The 7,129-nt window shown below is 43.2% G+C and overlaps 1 non-coding gene across 1 annotated transcript; it reads right to left on the minus strand.

Annotated features, from left to right (window-relative positions):
- Window positions 1–286: 286 nt before the first annotated feature.
- On the minus strand, window positions 287–3,256 carry LOC109945937 (uncharacterized). Its single transcript, XR_004857962.1, has 5 exons — window positions 3,127–3,256; window positions 2,113–2,197; window positions 1,114–1,203; window positions 927–1,026; window positions 287–417 (listed from the first exon to the last, which is right to left on the minus strand). It is a non-coding gene; the product is annotated as an uncharacterized protein (transcript).
- Between the last annotated feature and the right edge of the window lie 3,873 nt (window positions 3,257–7,129).

Consider the following 7,129-nt stretch of genomic DNA (forward strand, 5'->3'; position numbering starts at 1 on the left):
TTTCTATAGTACAGATTTGAAAGCAGCTTGAACCTTGCTTTTGTTGCTTATCCAAGTTCGTTATATTAATAAACTGATATGAAAAATAGAAACTACAATAAGATTAAAAATAATTAAGTGTTATAATAAATGAAATAAAAATATTTTTAATAAAAAATATAAAAATAGAATTGTAAAATTAATTTATTTATAAAAATATTATGAACATAATTACAAAATTGATTTTAAAATTAGATATGTTGATTAAGAGATATAGTTAAACAAAGTATATATAAACAATATACAGTTTACTTACAATAGATAACTTACAATAGTTTAAATCAAACAACTTTCAGTTTTTTTCTCACACACTTGAACCAAACACATCCACACACTTGAACCAAACACATCCTGAAGAGAAGTCAAATTTCCAGTGCTCTGTCGCCGCCAACACCATGCAGAAAAAAGAGGTTTATTCAACCACGTTAGAGTAAACTCTAGGTGAAGTCAGAGTAGAAATCTCTTGGGGCGCCATACCAAAGAGGCCTAGGTGACCTCTGCGTTTCTAATTCTTTTCTAAAAATATTACTGTATTCATCTTTGATAATTTTTCGTTTTCGTTTATCATTAACAATTTATTTATTAACAATACTGGAACACGCAGCCACTCAGCGATCTCCTGCCTGCTGCTATCTTCCTTTGGTGATCACAGATGCCAGCATGATCTAACACAACATGCCGGATCGAGAGGCCGTGAAGCCAAACTAGAAAAGACTCAGGTTCGTTCTCCTTACTGAAAAACCATTTGATAATATGTTTTCTCACAAAACAGCACGTAAATGAGCAAGATTGACACCAGATGCATGCACATGAAATTTATGCACAGTCCAGTCCACATGCTAGCAAAGAAAAATTGATGTTTTATTCCAAGATGTACGAGCTCATACACTTTCCAAAGGTGTAAGGTATGCAAATTCGATTCACTTTGTCAGAAGTCGCATCACATCGCACAAATCATTTGAGCTTCTTAAAGAGCTTTGATGCTACCTGCAGATGCATGTTCCATAAAAAATTGGTTCTTCTCTGGCTTGACAATGACAAACGGTAAAGTGCAAGCTGGGAACGAGTACTTACACATTTGTCGATGCATGACCAGTAATCAAAGTATTGCCCAGTGCAGTGTTTGTGACCAGTATCATCATTCTCAACTCTCTTGACGCATTTCTGATAACAGACAGCCACCGTTAAAGTTTGAACAAAAATACTCATGTGCCAGGCATGCATATTAAAAAATGGAATACTATTAGCACCCTAGGGTAAAACAAAACTATAAGAAGGCTACTATTAAAATTCAATTTATAGGAGATTAGGTCATGACCTAACCTCCGGCTCAGAGTCTTCCTAGTTTATAGAAGATTATTATGGGTCTACAACATCATATATAGGGAATTGCAATGAAGATTTATGTAATTCCAAACCTCCACAGCTTATGAGAAACCTATAGGAGTTTGGCAAGCACCCAAATAATATGCATGTCCAAAACAGGACCACATAGGAACCTATAATGTTTCGATCAGTGTACAGGCTAAACAAGTAAATATTACATTGGTTGAACAGGTAATCAAAAGTTGACATTCAGAGCATCTCATTGTTTCATCACTTTTGACCTGATCAGTAAATCACTAGTATGATGTATGCATGACTACAGCTAAAGATTCTGCGCACAACTCTCAGAATGGCATGACTGAGGACAATAGGGGGTATCACTTGACGATGTTAGTTCTTGGTATTTGCCACTAAGAATAAGCATAATATAAGGCAAAGCAATGTTACTGCAATACTGCTCGCACATCTTTGGGAAGTGAAACCATGCATTGGCTAAATTTCATATTTTCACATGGCAAATAGGTTGCACATGATCAGTTGATCACACAGACAAAAAAAAACATGACTAATACCAGTATCATGTCCCGACTAATTTGGTAAGGTATCCTTAATCAGCTACTTCTTGAACTTTCTTGAAGAAAAATAAACAGTATCATATAGAAACCCTTGTGTCAAACTGTCAACTGAAGAATATGTCAAATCATTGGCCAACACTGTGCCAAATTTTGAGCTTCCAAGGAGGCAGACCTCATATTCGTAAAGTGATTTTACACATTGCGGCTTGCATCGTTCCTCAAGATATTTCTTCTGATCAACAAGTTCCTCGTCCTCCCTGAGATAGAGCAACATTAGGAAAGCATGGAACTTGAGACAGGAGGAAAAAGGGGAGCGGTTCAAAACATTCTAGTGACGACCGGCCGTTGTGCAGTGAATAACAGTTGAACGTTTGCAATGCAGGAATGTACTAAATAAGCTGATTAAGATTGTGATTTGTAAAACACAGGATAACCGCATAGTAATCATGTCAGTTGAACAAGATGTTTACAGTTACAGTAATCTTCAAAACCAAGCTTGCCAAACAAATATGAGTTCTCAAACTTAGCAGCAAGACAATGCTCAAATAGAACAGGGCAAGGGATGGGATATAGTAGCATTTTGGAGTCAGGCAGTTAAGAAAGCAATACACCGATTCATTCACCCTGCTTGTCCTTAGGAAACTATAAATTCCTTACGTGTAACCGTACATGAATACACAGCCTCCAAAGATCAAAAATAAAACCAACAAGAATATAGCTCGGTATCATCAAATAGACGACAAATTCGTAAAGTTAGAAGTGAGACGTCTGTTACTACTTGCGTTACGAGTAAGAGATGTCTCTTCGCGAAGAGACGGCTCTACATTTTTTTACAAATACCCCTTTGAATACCTAAGAGCCTCTACATTAAACACCATTGTACACCAAAAGCTAGCGTAAGTATCCATCGAAAGCATTACCCTCTCATGACTGAAGCAGCGACCAATCAGCCGTGCACACCACCAGGTCGCATAATTCTTAGGCGTGACGCGCGGGGCTGCATCCCTAATAGAGCGACGCAGCTCAAACGGTCAAACCGAAGGTAAATAAACAGCTGCTCATACACCAAATGCGCGCGCGCTCTGAGGGGGCGAGTCGCGAGAAGCAGAAGGGGAGCGAGATTCCGAAGCTAACGAAGAACGGGCCGAGAAGAATCTGGAGGTCGCGAGAGGAAAGGATCACTCACATGGCGAGACGTGGACGAACGAATTGGAGGATCAGATCAGATCAGATCCGAGAGACGGTGCTGTTAGGGTTGGGATTGAGAGCCGTTCAAGCGTGGCAGGTTTTGGGGAAGTGGGCGGTTACTGGTAGCCTGGTACGGGACCATAGTTGACGACGCAAACCGCTTCTGTTTGGGCTGGATGGTGGCCTGCTGACTTGGATCTCGTTCAGGCCCAATGTTCGTTGAAGTGAGCCGAATTCATTGAGACATGGGCCTGATGAGGACCGGCCCGCCCAGTATTTTTTGGAAGCCCACTGAAATTTTAATTATAGGGATAATTCCTTATTTAACACTAGTAAAGTATCTATTTTATTTCTTAGCCCTTAAAATAAAAATATTTTTTATTTCTTAGAATAGAGGGCTCTTAAAATTCTTGGTGTGCTCGTAGAGGCGTCCAAGGGCCTCTTTTATAGCCCTAATGGCCAAATGAGTCGTTGCTCCTTCCTTTGGTAAGTCCAGATTTCTTTGTGTCCGTGGGTGCACACCGAATAGCCTCAGCTGCAATGGTTGTCGAATCGATTGATTGGTCGCCTTCCTTTTAGGGTGGGCACCAGACTGTCTGATGACCTCTCCTTACCATTGGCGTGTTGACATGGCCGGCGTCGATCTCGCTGCCGACCGTTGGTGTAGGCGACGATCCGTTGGCCACTTGGCGCACCAGACTTATTCAGTGCACACTAGACTGTCCTAGGGAGCCCGGCGAATACCCGAGAATGGCCAATTGCGGCCAGCTGATGAGGCCAGCACCGACATGTCTTGTGCATACCGAACTGTCCGGTGAAGCCCAGTCTGGCCCAAGTTTGGAGCTCCTTTACTTCTTTTTGACTCTCTTTGAGAGGTTCCCTAACACGTAGACAAACATAGTTAGCAACTAAAACAATTGATTAAGTGAGAGAACTATACCTTTTTCACCTCATTTGAAAAGGATTTACAATATCCCCAAACTCAAGCCCAAAAGGTGTTTTTCTCCTAAACACAAGTACTAGAAACATTGTAAAGGTCCTATGCAACATATTTAAAAGTGCAAACATCACACTTATACTATTTTCCACAAAGTTGCATATTTTGGGTCCATGTTTGTGCTCTTTTGACTTGATGGCTTCAATTTGCTTTCTAAACACCTGTGCTCATACTCATTGAGTTGAGCATTTAATCACCAAAACAACTAGAAATGGTCCAAGGGCACATTTCCCTTTCAATCTCCCCCTTTATGGTGATTTATGCCAACACACCTGAAGCAGCTCAAAATCACTAACTTAACTATATATGAGCCAACTTTTGCAAATTGAAGTCAAACTAAAAACCAATTGAAGATTCATATGATTTGACATATTTGGATCGTTTTGCCACCACTTGGTTTCTTTCAAAAAACAAATTCATTTAAGTCAAAACACTTTAGTTTTACAAATCAAACCATTTTTCAAAACTAGTTTTGATCAAATACCAAAAACTCTCCCTTTTTCCCAACAGAAAGTTTTCTCCCCCATAATGTAACACCCTGATTATGGGGGTATAAAATTTCTTTCTAATTATCACCCAAAATCATGTGTTACTCTTCTTTTTCTCACTCTAGGCTTTCTCTCTCTTTAGATTATTTCTCTTTTTTTCTTTTGATTAGAAATAGCTTAAACTAGTGGAGGTTAATTATTTATTTTCACCAAAACCTTATGGGTCATGACATGTTGCATCATGCTGAGCTTAAAATATTCTTTGAAGTGTTGCACAGGTTTGAATTTATTTGAATTTGAAACCTAGTTTGAATTTGGATTTGAAAACCCTATAGAAAAAGAAATAGAAAAGGAATTAGAAAATCCAGAGAAAAAGAAAAAGGAAAAGCAGCCCAGCCGGCCCAAGTCGACCCAGCCAGGCCGCGCGCCCGCGCCGCCTGACAGGCGGACCCCGCCTATCCGCGGTAGTTCTCCCTAGAGCGTGCCCTCCCTCTCTCGCTCGCTGCCCAGTGGGACTGATCTGTCGGCGCCAGTTTCCTTCACCCGCGCGCTCCCTCTCTCTCTATCTCGCGGGCCCGGATCACCAGTCGCTGAGCTGTTGCCCCGCGCGCCCCTTTCTTCTCTCTGCGCCGTGGGCCTGCCGTGTCAGTTCCGCCCCTTCCGTGCTCGCCGTGGACCGGCGCGTGCACACTCGCGCACGTCGCCGGATTTCTCGGCCACGATGCCCGCCCATGCGCCCAGCTCCCTTCTTAGAGCCCAGCCAGTTCCCCGTGCACACCCCTCGCCTCATTTCGCTCAGCTTCACCCTCACTCGCGCTCTGCCCACGCCGCCAACCACCGCCGGAGACCCGCGCCCACGTTCCCGGCCATCCAGCTCGCCAGAGACCGCTCCAAGCCTCCCTGAGCTCCGCCCCGAGGTGAGACACCCGTCCCCGTGCCCAATTTCCCCTATTGTGCCCTGTGTTCGACCAATTTCGCCTTCGCCGGTGCTCGACCGTGGCGGTCCGCCGTGCTCGCGCGGTGGCCGGCCGATTTAGCCCGGTCTAGTTCACCGGAGTAGGTCCCTATTTCACCATGGCCTCTGCTAAAGTTAGCCAAGGCCTTAGTGTGCCTTAAGTCCCCTCTCCGCGGCCGGAATGGCTCACCGGAGTTACTTCGGCCCGATCGAGGCTTTCTCACAGCCGTTCTCCCCTCTCTGCCCGTGGATTCATGGCATCTTCCCCGCCATTGAGTTCACCGTGGCGCCCTCTCCCTCTCTGCCTGTCACACCCAGTTTTGGAAGGTAAACCGAATGCAAACCATGTACATGCCAGGATCAGAACTCACGTACACAACGATTACATAATTGGACATCATCACACAATGCTTGAATTAAATAGCGGAAAGGTACTTAGTTACATCAAGATGTCTGAGACATCCACATAGTCTATTATATAAACATAGTCTTTAACAATAACATCAAAGTGCGGAGTATCGAAATGTAGAATGTAAGCCTACACAGGCAGCTAACTGGGGGTTTGCCACTAAGATAAACTAGAACTCATTGTATTCCTAGAACTCCTCGAAGTCATCCATGTTGCCAGCTTCACCTCTTGGGGTGAGGTGGTTTGTAAAGCAAGGGTGAGTACACTTCAACGTACTCAACAAATGTCTCGTTTGGCTAAAGTGGACTAGTTGTATATGGAGTTGAGGTTAAGCAGTTGCTTTTAGGTTGGTCATGTTTTATTACTATAAGTAGAGCCAAGTTTTAGTAATAACTCAGTTATTACCCAGAGGCACTCCCTCCAAGAGGAAATACCAGAGATCAGGATTATAATCACCATTGTTAATCATCATCATAAAAGTAACCATTGTTCTTCTAATCGAAGAGGATCCCAAGGCTGCTTTAACCGTAAGCACGACTGATATACCAGTTTCTAACACTCTGTAGAGGTTGCACACTTTACCCACAAGCCGTGATTCCCATTCTGCCCGAGGTTCTAGCCTCCCCATTGATCACTACCAAGGTGACCTAGCAGGGTCTCACTATGTAGCCTTTACAAAGATTTCCTAGAGGACATAGCCGCCCGTTAGGTTTCTCCAGTTTGATAAACACAATACATCTCCCCAAAGGAAGAGTGACTAACAAAACCAAATCAAAGAACCTCTGCAACCAACCTCGGCAGAGCAAGTACTGTGCCCGGACCCCATTGACGGCCCTACGGCGAAGCCAACTACTCCTCTGGTTCCTCTAATTAATCGGCTAAGGACGTCCCATTCCACCCTCATGGTTGCACTGTTATCCCGGGTTGTCACTCCCCAAACAGGTCCTTACGGAGAGGCACTCAGGAAAGAGCCTGAGCCCCCTAAAGTAATCACAAGGACCCCATCAGGATAACATCATCGTATCATAAAAGATCACATCATGTTCATTGATCAAGTTTAAGCAATAGCATAAGCTAACCATGATTAACCCAAAAAGGTAAACAAGGGTAAGGGAAATACAAACTAGTCAATCCTTAAGTTTCAGTAATGAA

Source organism: Zea mays, chromosome 4 (genome assembly GCF_902167145.1).
Source record: "Zea mays cultivar B73 chromosome 4, Zm-B73-REFERENCE-NAM-5.0, whole genome shotgun sequence".
In the NCBI taxonomy this organism is placed as follows: Eukaryota; Viridiplantae; Streptophyta; class Magnoliopsida; order Poales; family Poaceae; genus Zea; species Zea mays.